Genomic DNA, 17,715 nt, shown 5'->3' on the forward strand with positions numbered 1-17,715 from the left:
CAAAGTAAACATCATTACATAAAAGGGTACAGTCTTTTTTTTTTTTTTTTTTTTTTTTTTTTTTTTTTTTTTTTTTTTTTTTTTTTAGTTTTATTCATTTCAAACGGGCCAGATCCGGCCCACGGGCCGTAGTTTGCCCACGGCTGTTCTAGACCCTGTCAAAATCCAATCGAGGCAGGAGGCCTCCTTGTTCTCTGGGCTTGCTTGATCCTCGGCTCTCCCTCTAGGCAAGAATTTATTTTAAAAATTATCTCTTCATGTTCTAGTACTCAAAGCATTTCTCTTTAGCATGAAAGCAAATGATTGGAGTTTGATTCCAGTTGCTTTCTGTCGTCTTGGTGTGTTAAGGTGAAGCTGGAAGGGAAACCTCAATCTTCTTTAATTGTCAAGCGTTTTACTTGTAACTCCATTCTTCGTTGTTGTTGTTGTAATCCTCACCCAAGGATATTTTTCCATTGATTTTTAGGGAGTATAAGGTAGGAGGGAGGGGGAGAGTGAGAGAGAGGGGGAGACAGATGTGAGAGAGACACATGATTGGTTGCCTCAAAGGGGCTGGGGATCAAACCTGTAACCCAGGTAGGTGCTCTTGATTGGGAATCAAACCCTTGACCCTTCGGTGAGCAAGTCGGCGCTCTAACCCCTGAACCATACCAGCCAGGGCGTAACTTCATTCTTTCAAGCAAAGGGGAGAAGCTGGGGTTTGAAAGGTGTCCCTAGTGCATGCAATTTAGAGCTCCTCAGAGAGCCTTCTCATCACAACACAGGCACCTATTTGAAGCGCTTGCTCCTCCAAGTCTGCCTTTACTACGTTCACGCCTCCAGGGGTGTGACAGAAATGGCCTCATGCCATCTGATTAATGAGTATTCCCACATTTTCACTTAATAAACTGCATCAGAGTGTGTCCCAAACAAATGCCGGGGACCTTTTAGTTATCTATTGGCCATAATCTTCTCTCCTTCAGCTTCTTCTGGGCTGCAGGTCCAGTGCAGAATCCGTCCCCTGGATATTTGAGGGACCTCTTCGTGGCTCTGAAGGTTTCTTTCATCCGAGGCTGAAGATCTGAGCAGTGTTCCGTTAAATCACATGGACTTGCCTTATTTGTAGGTCAGTGTTGGTAGAATATTGGCAATCTCATGAGGTTCTACCTAATTGCTTCCTCTGATAGCCATTCTACCTATACAGTCCCTTTGAAGTGTGTGTTTGGTTAAACCCACCACCGGACTTATTTGAACTAGAAGCTTCAAGTTTTTCCAATCACTCTGCTTCTTTCTATACCTGCAAGGAACAAAACCATCCTATTGGGAGAAATTCAGATATTTGGAGATTAATGTGAAATCAGTAGAGTGTCCTTCGGTCCCTGTGGTAGAAGAATTTTTTTTTTTTTTTTTTTTTTTTTGCCCCTGAAAGTTATAAATGAGTGTTAGAATGGAAAACGCTTTGAAATCTTAACTGGAGCATTTGCTATAAATAAGAGAGAAGCCGAAGATTAATAAATCGAATAAAGCTGAGAAGGAAGAAAACTTAAAATAAGAAATGAGGGCTGCGCGTTAGTTGGAGTGTTAATACAGCCCTGAGTATATATCTAGGAAAATCAAAGACTTGCTACAGGCAGAGTGGACTCAGTTATAACTATTAATGTGTGCTTAACGCGACTGCCTGGAAGATTTTATTAAATGCAGCAGCCAAGGAAATTGACCTCGCTTGTTTTTTTCCTTTTGGGTTGGATCCTTGCTCATGTCCCATAAATGAATAGATCTGACAAATTTACTGGTTTGCCAATGAGACAATATTAAATTATGAAAATGTAAGGGGGAAAAAATCCTACACTAACGTTGTTGCCATTGGAAAGGTAAGCTGTTCCCTACAAGGTTAGGGGATATTCATGTTCCACCCATTGGAGGGGTCAGTGGCCTCTTGACATTGGTGACCATCACTGTGGTCCTGGCCAGTATTTCATTAGCAACGTACATGGAGAGACCCCCGTTTCCCTCATGTTGTCTTTAAAAATGCACAGACATTACTTTTCATGCTTCTACTGTGTTTTATTTCATGGGATATGCTGACAGATTGGACTCCCCTGCGTGTGTGTTGCTTGATCATGGGGTTCCTCTTGAAACGTTTTGCCCTTGTTCCTATTGAGTCACTGTATTGGCCCTTAAGCCTCGGTTGTCACAGTCGGGCTGTTCTTTAATTCTTGTCTCTCGGTGATGCACAAGAAATCAGATACAATTCTCCTATATGCCTCGTCCTGTGCTCAAGAGAGGAAGCCTCCTCTTCCTAATTCTACCTTCTGTGAACATGGGGAAGGTCTTGGTACCCGTCAGTTACCAGCTGAACACGTAGTTCTTCCCAAGTGTATCTAGATGTTGTTTCCTTCCTGCTTTTGAAGAAAGAGGCGTGTCATACCTGCCTCTCTAGGGCCCCGTCAGTGTACTCAGTTGGTCTCTTAGATGCAGGTCCTTCATCTCTATGAATCTATATAGTGACTCTCCTATAAGGGTCGGAGCATGGAAGGTTCTTTCAGTGGAGGGGGGCTGTAGCTCCATCTCACTCTCAAACCTGCTCCACACTCAGCAAGACTGACAAGCTACAGCCCCCAAAGGGTAGCGCCTCCAAGGCAGAAGAAGTGGTCCCTTCGTTGCCCCCGGCCCGCACCGCAGTGCCTGGCCCTCTGTCAGTGCCCGGGACCTCTGTGCTCAGTCGCTGGTGACGAGGCTTCTCGCTTCTGCTTGGAACTGAACCTGCAGGAGTAAGTCAGGTTTTTCTTTTTCTTTTTTTTTTCTTAAATACATTTTATTGATTTTTTACAGAGAGGAAGGGGGAGGGATAGAGAGTTAGAAACACCGATGAGAGAGAAACATCAATCAGCTGCCTCCTGCACACCCCCCACTGGGGATGTGCCTGCAACTAGGTACATGCCCTTGACCGGAATCGAACCTGGGACCCTTCTGTCCGCAGGCCGACGCTCTATCCACTGAGCCAAACTGGTCTGGGCAAGTCAGGTTTTTCTGGCACTTCCGGCAGCGGATGACCTTTTTCATGGCACCTGGCTTGCTTTCCTTGCAGATTGAGAATCATTTAGCCAACAGGAGACTTAGGTCTTTCCCATGGGAAGTGGGTGGGAATGAGTGTGGTTTCTCTCCAGCTCAAACTGTCATACAATGGAGTTCTGCCCAAAAGACATTCCGTTCCGTGATTCTGGGGCACCGGGTGTTGTTCTGTGCGACATCAGTTTAGTTTTCATCATCGGGGAGAGTTCAATCTGCCCTCCTTAAACACTGCAGGTGGGCCCAGCAGTCAGGAAACCAGGATGCGGTTCCTACTCATGCTTTCTTATTTCTTAGCCTTCGCGTGAAGGGGCCGTCATATGAAATAATTGATCACGAGATTCCTTTAAATAACCAACTCTCTCGGAGCATCTAAAATATGATTTGATTTAGAAAAATCAGTGTCCATGCCTTCAACTTTTCAAGAACATACCTGCTTTGTCATTTGATGGGGGGTGGGGAGGTGGGGACAAAGCCAGGAGGCATGAGGGTCTTCAGCGAGCCCAAGAGGAATCCGTTTTCATTTAGAAAAGCATTGGCTTTTCTAGAATTTCCCAGGAAAAGCACCTTCACCCTCCCCACCTCTAGAGTACAAAAGAGGAAGTAGGGGAAGGAGAAGGGGGGAGGGGGAAAGGGAGGAAGGGAAAGGGCAGAAGGGGCGAAGGGGAAAGCCAGCCAGTTTGAATTGGGAAAAGATACATCTATTTCTCTGGTGGGTTCCATTTCTGCATTATGCATGCGCGTACCAGTGAGGTTTGCTCTGATCCTGACTATTAAACGTTTATTTTTAAACGCAGACTGGGCAGCAGTCCAGCGATGCTCTTTCCCCTACTGCGCATCCTGCCTCCTGGTTTCAGGTCCGAGCCTGGCGAAATGCAACCGAGGAGCAGGAAGTCCTTGCAAAGTGTGGGGACTTGATAGGTGCTGAGGTTTTTTATTTATTTTTTATTTTTCCTTCTTCCCCTCCATTTTTGAAATTCAAATTGAATGCAATTTTCAGCTCATTTGAGCCAGAATATACTGTGGCTGAGCTTCAGTGGTTCTTAAATTCAGGCTCACAGGTGAAAACAGATATCATCTGTCACAGAGGGCGGGCGAGCCCACAGGCCCCGCATTTTATTCATGGGAGGCACAGCTCTAGTGACTGATTCAAACCTTTCTGACTAATCGACTCATCATTCACTGCAAACCGATCAACTAATCAATGAGACCCTTAAGACACTCATGAAGTCTGGGGAACAGTGTCCTCCCCCTTTAAAAAATAATTGTTCACGTCTATTTCTGTACCCTTGGTATTTTAATACCTTTTTTTTTTTTTTTTTTTTGCAAACTGAGACAATATCATGGCAATCTTTTTTCTACCCTTCCTATTTTGATCGTTTCATCTTTAATGTCTCTGTCAATGCTATTTATTTATGACTGAGAGTTAGAAGAGAGCTTACTGCTGGGTAAGGGGGAACCAACACTGCGAGTTTTTTCTTCACTAAACAGAGTGCCTGGGAAAAAATCTTTCTTGGGGCAAATGGAAGTACCGATTTAAAAAGGGGAGGTACTCCGAGGGTCCTTGAGTTTGCAAGTGTGTCTTCTCCACAAGGTGACTGATCAGGTGCCTCAAGTGTGTTTCTTGGCACACTTGGGCCACTGGTGTGTGCCCTGGGGGATGCAAATGAGCAAATGCTCATCTGCAGTCCCTTCTCTGACTCCATAAAGGACGTGCTGTGGCCATTCTGCTTCTGAAATGTGGGTTTTACGCTTTAGCCCTGGTGCGATTTTGACAGTGTCAGTGTGAGCCTAACTTCCCTTGGGAACACGAAGGCCGCTAGCTTTATTTCTCTATTTTGTGTTCAGGGCCATGAGAGACAAACTAATTATGAGGTTATTTCAAAGTAAGTGGGAATAAAACAATGTGATCACTAAATACTATCATTTCCAATGAAGTTAATTTATAGCCGTCACACTTGGAGTTTAAAATCGTTTTTGCGGTAAAGGTCTGATCAGGCCATATTTATTTACATGTGTGCACGTGTATGTGTGAGCATGTGTGTGCATTGTGTGTGCATGTGTGTGCATGCTTATACCTCTCCAAGATCTCCAAGACTGTGACCGCAGACATTTCACGTTAATAAAGGCATCAACCACTTTGTTCTCTTAGCAGTAATGCACTTGTGTATTGGGTCCTCAGTGGGAGACATGTACTGCATTTCCTTTCTAAGAAAGAGCACCTGAGTTGTTAGCCTGTTTCCTCACTATCACACCTCAGTTCAGCTGCCAGGACTCTCAGGTCGTTCCTGTGACATTGCTGTAAGAAACCTTCCTGAGTGGGTGGAGGGAGGGAGGGGGTGCGGCCGGGCTTCCTGAGGGCTGGCCTGTGAGCTGCACCTCCAGGCTGAGGCAGCAGGGAGGCGGGTCTCCAGCGGAGGAAAAGGGCAAATCAAAGAGACTCAACAACTTTGAAAAGTCGCCACTTTTACAGAGCCGGGAAAGAGAGGCCGCGCAGGTCAGGGGACTAGCAGTAAGTTATTAGCCAAGTTCAATATCAGGGAGAACTGTTTCCCTGAGAGTTTCAAAATGTTAACAAAGAACGAGTACTACTTTTGTGGTCAGAAAAGGAAATTTCTGACCATAAAAGTGAAGGAAAAACAACCCTCTGAGACTGGGGATGAAATGAGATATAAATCATAAATCAAAAAGGGTAAGAACCCCCCCCCCCGCCCCCAAAGTATTAGGGGATGGGACAAAGGGGACGGGGGTTCTTGGACCAGATGGTGGCAGGTGCCTTCTAACTGGACTTGGCCTTCAGCCTCTTAACTTTCAGGCCTCACTGTGGGCCACTCCAAAGTAATATCCCATCATCCATACAAGCTCCAGGCTGGCATTGAAAAGCCCCACGGCATCGCCCCATCCCACGTGTCCAGCCCTATCACATCATCCTGCTCTTCCGCTCTTCACGTTAAAAAGCATAACCACATTTCACAATATATACAAATACCAAATCATTATGTTGTACACCTAGACTACGGCAGCCGACCTTGAACAACACAGGTTTGAACGGTGTGCATCCACTTAGACATGGACTTTTTTTCAGTCCACAGTTTGAACTGCACAGCCTAAGACAGCCGATGTAAGCTCACTTTGGTTACCAAAGATATGGGTGCAGAAGAGAGCCGAGAATATCTGCAGCAGGAGGAAAGAGGTGTGGAGAGAGATGAAAGATGCAGGAGAAAAAGAGGCTTGTGTGAGAAGAGGGAGAAGTGAGTCAGAGACGTTCTTCAGGGGCTGTGAGTCAGAGAGAGGAAGATTACATAATGAACTTGGCAGAACGTCTATGCAGCGAGGACAGTGGGGAGGATGTCGACCCTGGGCTTAGGGAGGAAAGTATCCAATGAAACCGGCTGTGCCTAATAAGCTGAGTGAGGTAAGAGTGACATGGCGTGTGTGTGTGGGGCGGGGGGGGGGGGGGGGCGCGGGGGGGGGGGGGCAGACTGTTGAGGAGTCTGCTGGGCTGGGGTGGAATCAGGCAGAGTTACTGTGACAATGTTGGGAGGTGATGGCATAACCGGCAAGGCACCTGTGCTTGGAGATGGATCACAGACTTGGCATCTTGGGAGTTGAAGAGGCTTGTAAACCTGGAGACCTGGTTCCATATTCTCACTTGCTGTTTAGGGGAAAAGTCTAAACTGTTCAGTGTCATCTCCCTGCCTGCCTTTTGGGCCTCTTCACATCCCTCTGTGCTCTCCCTGAACTCCAGCCAAGCCATACTACTCTCCACCACCTAAGCCTTACTCATCTGTACCTACAGTTCCCTCTGTCTGGAACGTCATCCTGTTCTTTACTGAACTCCTGTTCAAATTCTAAGTCTCAACTGAAAGTCATTTCTGCAGACCTTCCATCCCCCTGTACCACACACGAGGTAAGGTTGTCATTACCTGCTTCCAAGCAGTCAGCTCCCATTTCTTAACTTTCGTGGGACATATAGTTACTTCTTGACTGTCCTTTTTCTAGGTTGTGAGCTCTATTCACTCCTATCTTCTAGCACTCTACCGGTCATGGAGTCTTGCCCAATAAATACCTATTGAGTGAATAAAGGTAGAAACATATATTCAAGTGATAACTTTTCACCACCAGTTGTTAATAGAGCCTGAGCTTCTTCTCAAAGTAAGTACAAGAGGTCCTCAAGGATTCTCAAGGTCCATACATGTTGTCACAAATGGCACTATTTCATCTTTTCTTATTGCCGAGTAATATTCCATAATATATATGTACCGCATCTTCTTTATCCAGTCCTCTATCAAAGGCCATTTTGGTTGTCTCCATGGCTTGGTTGCTGTGAATAATGCTACAATGAACGTAGGGGTGCATAAATCTTTGCAAATAAATGTTTTTGAGTTTTTGGGGTAGATGCCCATAAGAGAGATTGCTGGGTCATGTCTGAACCATTTCTAAGTGTACATTTCAGTGGAATTAAGGACATTCACATGGTTGTGCAACCATCACCGCCACCCATCTCTAAAACATTTTCATCATCTCAAGCTAAAACTCTGTATCCATTAAACAATAATGTCCCATTTCCCTCTCCCCTGAGACCCTAACACCTGCCATTCTATTTTCTGACCCTATGACTTTGACTACCTAGATACCTCATGTAATGGAATCCCATTATATTGTCTGGCTGATTTTACTCAGTGTAACATTCCCAGAGTTCATCCATGTTGTAACATGTATCAGAATCCTTCTCCGTTTTAAGACTGTATAATATCCACATTTTATTTTTCCATTTATCCATTGAGAGCTACTTGGGTTGTTTCTACAGACACCAGGATTTCTAATCTCCCCCCCCCCCCCTTGCCTTGCCTTTCTTCCCACTTCCTCCCTCCCCTCCTGATTGTCCAGGGAACTCACTGTGTTCCTCATATCTTGAAATACATAATCCATCATGCAATTGAGTAACCTGGGGGAGAATGGCTGGTGGTTCAGAGACTGGAGGATTCAAACAGGGGAGGTGGATTCAGAAGCTCCATGTGCATGGCAAAGTCCCAAAAATGCCCTGGACTATGAGATTTAGGAAAGAGAAGAGATGTTTCCAGTTGGGTCATGGCAGCCTGGATTAAGAAAAACTTATTTCTCCTTTCCCCTGGTTATCAACATGGAGGAGGGGGATGAATGAGAAGGATCAGGGGAAAAATGAGACATTAGCTCTGAGAGGAGACACTGGGGAAAAGAGGTGAGAGACGGATGAAAAATGAAGGGGATTTTGGCCACAGTCAAATGGGTGCCCCCCGGGGCACATGGGAAAGTTTCAATGGCAAAGGAAGGGTCAGTCAAGTCTTAATTCAAAGCCGTCCTACCATCTTCATGTAGAAAGAGCCCGCAGCACTAGGAGATAATGCACATGGTCTATGGCTAATGACGATCTGAAGGAAGAGACTCCACAGCCACCACTGGGCACCCATCCCTCATGTCCAAGACATTCTTCTTTGCAATGAGGCTAGTTGGGCCCTTTCCTCTCCTTGACTGTTCAGTAGCTGGGAGAGAAGTATTCACATTCATTCCACCACAGTCCCTCCTGTGCTTGCATTCTTTCTCAATTCAAGATCAGAACTGGGTTAAATCTTTTCCCTTAACAACTTCCTGGTTACAGTTTTCTAATCCTTGAATGCCCTTTGAATTGTCTGCTCCAAGTTCTCTTGGCTCAGGTACCCCAGGAGGAATGGGTGTCCCCCTTGGTCATTGGATAGCCATCCCTCCCCATGCCAGCATGCAGCGTGGCACTGGTCTTCCTGTGGGGTGAACAGCTGCCCTACTTCTGAGATCAGCCTGATGACAGAGGGCTCAGGACATGCCACACTTTACCTCGCAGCCTAGAAGCAGAGCGAGGAACTTCCCAAGCTAGTGCAGGCCCTGAGATTGTGTTATCTTCGGGGAAGTATTATTATTTTTTTAAAATATATTTTATTGATTTTTTACAGAGAGAAAGGGAGAGAGATAGAGAGTTAGAAACATCAATGAGAGAGAAACATTGATCAGCTGCCTCCTGCACATCTCCTACTGGGGATGTGCCCGCAACCCAGGTACATGCCCTTGACGGGAATCGAACCTGGGACCTTTCAGTCCGCAGGCCTACGCTCTATCCACTGAGCCAAACCGGTTTCGGCAGGGGGGAAGTATTATTATATTTTCCTTTCTACTTCACAAATCCAGCTAGGCCATTTCAAGTTGCCTCTGATCTTGAACGGCCATGGCTCACCCCCTTGAATCCATCCTTGGGGACCATCCCATTGGTCACTGGGCAGAGGCCCCTCAGGCTAAGAAAATCTCTTCCTCTTTGTTTCTACTTAACCCTTACCCTTCATGGTGGGGAGCCGCCTTCTCTGGGCCGCCCCCCCCCCCCCTGTAGTTGCCCCCTGTAGTTCCTTATCACTTGTAGGTGATTAGCAGGAGGCTTCTAAGCAAAAAGGGGCCTTGCCCCCGGCACAGCTCCCATAGGCGCTTGCCATTTGGCTATAAAAGAGAAAAATGGAGCCTTTGAAGAATGCATATACACTATTTGAGGAATGTACTTATACTTGGAAAGAGAGGGATGTCTATGCAAGTTCAGGAACAGGATTCAATTTTACTCCCTTATCAGAGAGCAGAGCTATTGGGTGGTGGCTCGGATGACTTTTGGAATTAAAAAGCGCTTGCCACAGCCAAATGTCTAGTCTTTTTGTCAGTGTTTATTTGAGGATTTCTCTCTAGACAAGGGTCCCCCAACAAGTTGTATTCCAGTGAGGCAGAGGGTCTGGGAAATGTCGTAACTGGGGCGGTGGAGCTGTTCTTGCAGGGGGAGCAAGCTCAGAGGCAGCGTGCTGGATTCAGCATTCCCTGGGTCCTCTCCCCTCCTCTCCCCTCCCCCCCCAGATTCATCTGCCCAGATGAAAGCTCCTTCTCGCTCTTGCTCCCACTCCCAGGCCCCCAGGCTCTGTTGTCACTCCACTGCTCTCTGCAGGTCCCTCAGGGGAAATATTATATCCTCCTTTCAGCATCCTGAGCTACCAGGCCCGGCATTAAGTGAAACATTAGATATTATTTTTTTCAGATCTCTTAACTATTTCTCCAAGTGTCCCACTTAGACCAAAAGACAGAAAAAATAAAGAAGTAACCAGCTCATTTTCCTGAGTTTTAAATTGTTAGCCTCTCTCCTGTTATTCTTAGTGTTAAAGAAAAACAAGGAAAAGCCCAGTAGAAATGACACCCCTTTTCTGCCAAAGAAACATCACCACCACCATTCGATAATGGGTATCAAGGTGTGCAAGAGCCACAGGGACATACATACGTGGAGTGTTTTTGTGTTTCTGTTGTTGTTGTTTTGCCACAGGGTGTTTCCTTCAGTATTTCTGGGTGGACGCTGGCTGTGCCCAAGCAGCTGCTTGAGTAGCAGTCTAGACCAGCGATCGCCAACCTTTCGGACCTCACAGACCACCACTGGTCCATGGACCACCGGCTGACGACCACTGGTCTAGACTGCAGAACAGATGCTCCCGTCTTCGCCTCTGCATCTCATTCTTTGCTCGCTCATGAACGGGTGACGTGTCCCTCAGGGCACCTGGCCAAGTTCATCTGTCCCAGTGTTTCCCCAAAGCCCGCAGACCTGCTGAAGCTGAGGCCAGCGCAGGAGCCGGGCATGTGCGTTTTAACCAGCGCCGGGTGCTCCCCGGTCCAGCGAGGCTGGGAAACACTGGGCCATTCATCCCGCCTCGCGCCAGCAAAGGTGCCGGATCTCGGGGTTGTTCCCCGGGTGCGGAGCTGTTTGTGTGGCCTTTTTCTCCTGTGAGGCTGCCACTGTTTGTCCTAAGCAGGTCACGAACAGGAATAAAAGGAGCCTGTTTTTAAAAAAATAAAATAAACCCAGCCGAAAACAAATCCTGAGGGGGCGTGTTCTCTTTGCTACAAGAATAAGGAGAATAACCTCAAGAGGTCTGAGGTTGAAATCCTCCTCTGGGCAGCCGCTGCTGCCTTGCTGGTCTCCACAAGTTTTATGTGACAAGCCTGTTTGGCCATCCTGGTTAAGTCGCAAAGCCAAGTGCACACACTGTTTCCCTGCAGATGAGCTGCCTGTGGTCCCTACAGCCTGATAAGTTGGCTTAGGGATGTGACCTGGAGCGATGACCCAGGAACCTTCTTGAGAATAATCCTTGAGAGAGCGACAGATGATAGAGCAGGACACCAGGAAGCTCTCAGGGTGCTGGGGGAGCCACTGGTGTAAATAGAAATAAGGAACACAGTGCGCTTTAAAAAAATATGTATTTTCTCATTCATTTCAGAGAGGAAGGGAGAAGGAGAGAGATAGGAACATGCATGATGAGAGAGAATCATGGTTCGGCCTCCTCCTGCATGCCCCACACTGGGGACTGAGCCCGCAACCCGGGCATGTGCCATGACCAGGCATGGAACCGTGACCTCCTGGTTTATAGGTCAATGCTCAACCACTGAGCCACACCAGCTTTGCCAGGGCACTTTTATCATTTCTTGAATAAGACAGGCTGGGGCCTCAGCAACAATGGAAAAGCGTACCTTGGGTACCTAATTGAGTTTTAGATTTTCCACTGTCACCCGGTGGTGGCTCTGCTGTTGGTCTGAGAGTCACTTCTCTGCCCTGCCCTACAGGATCCCAAGCTGGGGCCCTGAACTCTTTCCATCACCATACAAAGAAAAGCCAGGACATTAGCCCTTCGTGTCTTCGCCACACTGTTTGGATCACCATGGCAACAATAGTTTTAATTATGGAGAGCCGTAATAATAACTTGTGTATCAGACGGGACTCACTCTTCCCTGTGGACAAAGCTCAGATCAGAGAGAAGCTGCACATGTGGATTCTCCTCCCAGGCTGGGTTTTGTTTTCTGCACTGACAGACAGCTCTTTAGCTCATGGGATGAGCCAGAGGCTGCTGGCTGAGGGGGCTGCTGGGCGGCCGTCCTCCTGGGGATGAACCGGATCTTGTTGTCTGTGAGGCAGCCTGATGGGCTCATCCCTTGAGGATTTAAGCCCCAAGGGAGCCTCACTCTGAGAGCTGCTTTGGGCTTCCCCCTTCGACTGGTGGAAATCGACATGTTAGGGTAGAGACGTGCATGAAGTATCACTGGGTAATCGTCCCTGACAGCACTCAGGATCCTGCTGGGAGGGTGCAAGCGAGTAATTCCATCTTGGTCTTGGAAATATACAAATCCCAGTCATCAGAATATGCAGGGGAGCCCAGCCGGCATGACTCAGTGGTTTAGCATCAACCTATGAACCAGGAGATCACGGTTTGATTCCCATTCAGGGCACATGCCAGGGTTGCAGGCTTGATCCCCAGTAGGGGGTGTGCAGGAGGCAGCCAATCAATGATTCTCTCTCTATAAATATATGAGCTATGGAGGGGAAATTCAGGACAGAGCACACCTACCCATGCATACCTACCCCTCACTCTTCATTTCTGAAACTGCTTGCCTGTTGCTTTTTTTTTTTTTTTTTTAATTTCTCTCCAGGCCTAGAGAGGTACCACCCCATATCTAACTATTTCTGGGCTGCCTTGTTCTGAAAGCTCTTGCAAAGCTAAATAATCTTCCCCTTAGGTAAACATAAATCATTGTCTACCTTCCCTGCTCCTTGAGTAGACCTTTTGATACGTTCATTAATTACGGCCGCTGCCTGGTGGCACGGTGATGGCTGAGTCACCACGGTGCGCATCTTTCCCGAGCACCCCCACGCCTGACAACCAGCCCTACAATCCAATTCGGCGTTAAAGAAAGAGGCCCTTCTTCTTGGCCAGGGATGGCAGGATGGGAGTGAGGAAAAGAGATAAGCCTGGGAGATGCGGCCCTGTGGTCTCAGGAGTGAGGGGAGGAGAGGGAGGACAGGTGGAATTTGATGGGACAATGTCCTCCAACAGGCTCATCTCCGGCCACCCCTGGAATAAATCCCCTGCTCAGTAGATTCGCTGCCTCCATCCACAGTCCCGTTAATCACAATCCCGGCTTTGGAGGGCCAGGATGGCCATGCAGAACTGTTGAGAAATAGGCACCATGCTTCTGATTTCTGATGCTTTCCTGCATTATCATCATTATTTGTTAAAGTCCCCATTTGGGGTAAATCTTGCTGAACGAATGACACAGAGTACCCGTGTTTGTTTTTGCCTCCACATTCGTTCCGAAAGCTCTGCGGCTCTGCTTTTGATTTTGGAGTTTAAGCGTGTTCATTAAGCCTCTGTACAGAGCGAGGGGGTTCTGGCTTTTGTAAGTTTAATCAGATTTGGGGGTGAGAATGGCGCCGGGAATCTGTCACAATTAGCTTGGCTGCGTGCGCATAGCTCTCAGGGCTCTGAGACCCTTGAAATGTCTGTTTTTAGGACATCAGCAGGGGGCTAATGAAAAGGCTGTGTTGATTTTAACGAATTGCAAGCCACTGTAGCCAAAATAAATATAATCTGCTTTTTGGATTAGTTGTCACAGATGATTTTACCGACTAACGGTGATTAAAGAACCTGAGTGGACCATAAGCGTAGCTGCTCTCCAGCGGCTCTTGCTAAAATAGCAATAAACAGGAGTAAATAAAGACTCGGGGCATTAGTTATCTTTAATAAACAGTGACACCACATACACTGGATATGGCATGAAGAGGCGGGGGTGGGGGCTGACGTAAGGTCAGGGTGTCCACTACCCTCGTGGTAACAAAAGAACTAGAGCCCGGCCAGTGTGGCTCAGTGGTTGACCTATGAACCAGAAGGTCACAGTTTGATTCCCAGCCAGGGCACATGCCCAGGTAGTGGGCTCTGTCCCCAGTGTGGGGCATGCAGGAGACAGCCAATCAGTGATTCTCTTTCATCATTGATGTTTCTATCTCTCTCTCCCTCCCTTCCTCTCTGAAATCGATAAAAAAATTTTAAAAATGTTTTAAAAAGAGAACTAAAGTGCTCAGTGGTCATGTTCACCTGTTGTTGTACCTCGCCAGAAAGCGGTAAGACACGCAGAGATACTCCCTGGTTCCCCGGCCCCCTCTCCAAAGCCATTCCCATCCATTAACATTCTACCCTCATCTTTCATGGACCCTAGGACCGAAGTTGTTGAAATCCTGCAACTATAGGATCGGAATATGAAAATCAAGGACGTGTTAATTACTTGTGTAATTACTAACCTGCTAGCCGGGGTGATTCTGCTCAGTTTCATAAACAGAAGACTGGCACCGTGTCCTTCCCTGTGGTTTTCTACCCCGACAAAAAGAATGATGTGCCCCGATGGGCAACACCGATCCTCCGTGTCCCCAGGAGAGTCTGACTGCGTTTTCCCTTGCTGCTGCTGAGCTTGAACCCAGAGAGGAAAGATTGTGGCCGAAGCCCTCTTAGGTGGGGTGTGTGAGACCCTGCTGAAAGATGTGTCTCCTAAGCAGAAAAAACAGCAGGCAGGAGAGGCTATGGTGTTTCCTATTTTGAATCTTATCAAATGTTTTGAATCATGCTGTGACGATTGTACCTGGAATGTTCTAGAAGCAGCAGGAAGGCCAGTATGGAAGGAGAGAGTAGGGGAGGTCAGAGTAAGTAAGAGGTCAGGTCTGTATGAACTTGTGGCACCTTTTTAAAACAATATATTTTATTGATTTTTTACAGAGAGGAAGGGAGAGGGATAGAGAGTTAGAAACATCGATGAGAGAGAAGCATTGATCAGCTGCCTCCTGCACACTCCCCACTGGGGATGTGCCTGCAACCAAGGTACATGCCCTTGATCGGAATTGAACCCGGGACCCTTCAGTCCCCAGGCCAATGCTCTATCCATTGAGCCAAACCGGCGAGGGCCTATTGGCCCCTTTTATGGACTTTGCCTTTGATTTGGCGGCAGATGGGAAACTCCTGTATGTTTTAGGCAGAGCGACGTGAGCTGTCTTACATTTGCAAACCCTAAGTAGTAGGTAGAGAGCATGTCCTCATTTCCCCGAGGGGGAACAGAGCACAGAGTGGGTTCTGTGAAGCACCGGTAGGAAGTCTCGATGTGACTAAGATGCATAGAGCTTGTCACCTTGCTCCTCACTACACCGCACTCTGCTTCCCATGGAAGACAGTCCTGTGTCTGTGGGATGTCTGCCTCACCCCCGATGGGAAATAGCTTGTAAGCGTTATTTTATAGATGATACCTTTTGACTATTTGGATTCAAATTCCTGAGTGATTGGACCATTCGGGATACCATTTGCATCTTTACATTCCCTTTCCAAATAAGACAGTGAAATCTGAGAACTGGGTAAAACTGTGAACTTGAGGTCATGTTAGCAGGTCGTGTGGAATCTGGGATTTGAATCTAATTCTGTTGTCTAACTTTGCATTGCATGCCCTGCTCACGGTATTGTGCTGCCTCCACCATGTTTATGACTCTAGATGCTAAGATGCATTTACACACACAGGGTGTGAGGTGGCGCACTCTGCACTGAGTGGATGCTCATTGACCTTCCTGTGAGGCTCCTACTTTTAACTTCTTCCTCCACATTCCAGGCACATCTTTGGGTAGACTACCAATTATCAGGTGGGTGGGCATTGCAGCCCTATAGCTAGGGAAGGTAGCCGTGTGATGAGTGGCATAGCATTGCCTAGAAGTAGTCATTTGGGGATTGTCCCTACATTTCATTTGTCTTACAATGAGTCCTCACTTAACATCATGGATAGGTTCTATAACTTTAAGTTAAATGATGGGTAGCAAAACCAGTTTTACCACAGGCTAATTGATAGAAACAAGAGTTGAGTTCCTCCGGCATCTCATCAGCATTACAACAAAATGATATGGAACGAAATAACGTTATTGGAGGACCTACTACAATTCACGATCCCCTACCCTCCAAATTCCATAAACACTACAAAGTGATACAGATCTCATTGAATATCATATAGGTAAGGGGCTCTTCTTTCTTGTTGAATTTGAAATTAAATATTCTCATTCAATTCTTAGGATGAATGTGGAAGTCCATACCCAGTCAGACAAATGCATACACACAACTGTTCATACAGACAAATACACTCACACACACCAGAGTTTGTTTTCTTTTTTTTTTTATTAAATCTTTATTGTTCAGATTATTACATTTGTTCCTCTTTTCTTCCCCCCATAACTCCCCTCCTTCCAGCTCCCACCCCACCCTCCGCCCTCACTCCCCACCCACTGTCCTCATCCATAGGTGCACGATTTTTCTCCAGTCTCTTTCAGCATCTCCCACACGCCTTTCCCCCCCAAGAATAGTCAGTCCATTCCCTTTCTATGTCCCTGATTCTATTATAATCACCAGTTCATTCTGTACATCAGGTTATTTATTCACTTGATTCTTAGATTCACTTGTTGATAGATGCATATTTGTTGTTCATAATTTGTATCTTTACCTTTTTCTTCTTCTTCCTCTTCTTAAAGGATACCTTTCAGCATTTCATATAATACTGGTTTGGTGGTGATGAACTCCTTTAGCTTTTCCTTATCTGTGAAGCTCTTTATCTGACCTCCAATTCTGAATGATAGCTTTGCTGGATAAAGTAATCTTGGTTGTAGGTTCTTGCTATTCATCACTTTGAATATTTCTTGCCACTCCCTTCTGGCCTGCAAAGTTTCTGTTGAGAAATCAGCTGACAGTCGTATGGGTATTCCCTTGTAGGTAACTGACTGTCTTTCTCTTGCTGCTTTTAAGATTCTCTCTTTGTCTTTTGCTCTTGGCATTTTAATTATGATGTGTCTTGGTGTAGTCCTCTTTGGATTCTTTTTGTTTGGGGTTCTCTGCGCTTCCTGGACCTGTAAGTCTATTTCTTTCACCAGGTGGGGGAAGTTTTCTGTCATTATTTCTTCAAATAGGTTTTCAATATCTTGCTCTCTCTCATCTTCTGGTACCCCTATAATTCTGATGTTGGTACGTTTGAAGGTGTCCCAGAGGCTCCTTACACTATCTTCGTTTTTTTGGCTTCTTTTTTCATTTTGCTTTTCCAGTTGGGTGTTTCTCGCTTCTTCGCATTTCAAATCTTTGACTTGATTCTTGCGCTCCTCTGGTCTGCTGTTGGGAGTCTGTATAATATTCTTTATTTCAGTCAGTGTATGCTTACTTTCTAGATGGTCCTTTATCACACCATCGAGGGTCTCATTAGATTTCCTGTATATCTCATCAAGTTTATCGACAGACTCTAGAAGCCTCTTGAGAGACCTCAAAAGTGTGGTTCTGAACTCAATATCCTCTCTTGATAGTTTTGTTCTGTTTCTTTGTCTCCGAATTTTTTACGCTTTCTTGGTACACCCCCTAGTGGTCTTTGTGCGCAGTCTTGTTGTAGTTAAGCCTTGATTGTTGTAGTTAATACTAGAGGGATTTGACCTCCAGGCTGACTGGCTGTGATAATCAGCTGTGTCTGCAGTGGAAGAACTTGTGTCCTCTAGGGAGGTGCTAATCTAGCCTTTGCCTGAGGCTATCCGGCAAATGCCTCTGTGCAGGGCTTGGGCGGGGTGGGTCCCACGGGATCAACAGGGCAGAGGAGGGAGCAGTTATGGCTGCTCTCAGTCCGTCCCCAGGGGCTCTGCCTCTCTGTCCCAGCAACCGCTGCAAACCTCGGAGGGACCGTAGCCAGACAGTCCTGCTTCTCCCGGAGGGACCGTAGCCAGACAGTCCTGCTTCTCCTGGAGGGACCGTAGCCAGACAGTCCTGCTCC

At 46.7% G+C, this 17,715-nt stretch overlaps 1 protein-coding gene across 4 annotated transcripts in view; it reads left to right on the forward strand.

The window, feature by feature from the left end:
* The window catches only part of ESRRG (estrogen related receptor gamma), a 432,435-nt gene that overhangs the window by 100,346 nt on the left and 314,374 nt on the right, over positions 1 to 17,715 (forward strand). Inside the window, exon 1 of one of the 4 annotated variants that reach the window (XM_070401096.1) lies at positions 6,195 to 6,463. The exons of the other annotated variants lie outside the window; for them this stretch is intronic. The gene's annotated coding sequence lies outside the window, so the exon portion shown is untranslated. Of the gene's footprint in view, positions 1 to 6,194; positions 6,464 to 17,715 lie in introns of those variants that run through there. 4 annotated transcript variants of the gene reach the window in all.

This window comes from Myotis yumanensis, unplaced genomic scaffold (assembly GCF_028538775.1).
Source record: "Myotis yumanensis isolate MYYU_CA2020_CCGP unplaced genomic scaffold, mMyoYum1.0.hap1 SCAF_22, whole genome shotgun sequence".
Classification (NCBI taxonomy): domain Eukaryota; kingdom Metazoa; phylum Chordata; class Mammalia; order Chiroptera; family Vespertilionidae; genus Myotis; species Myotis yumanensis.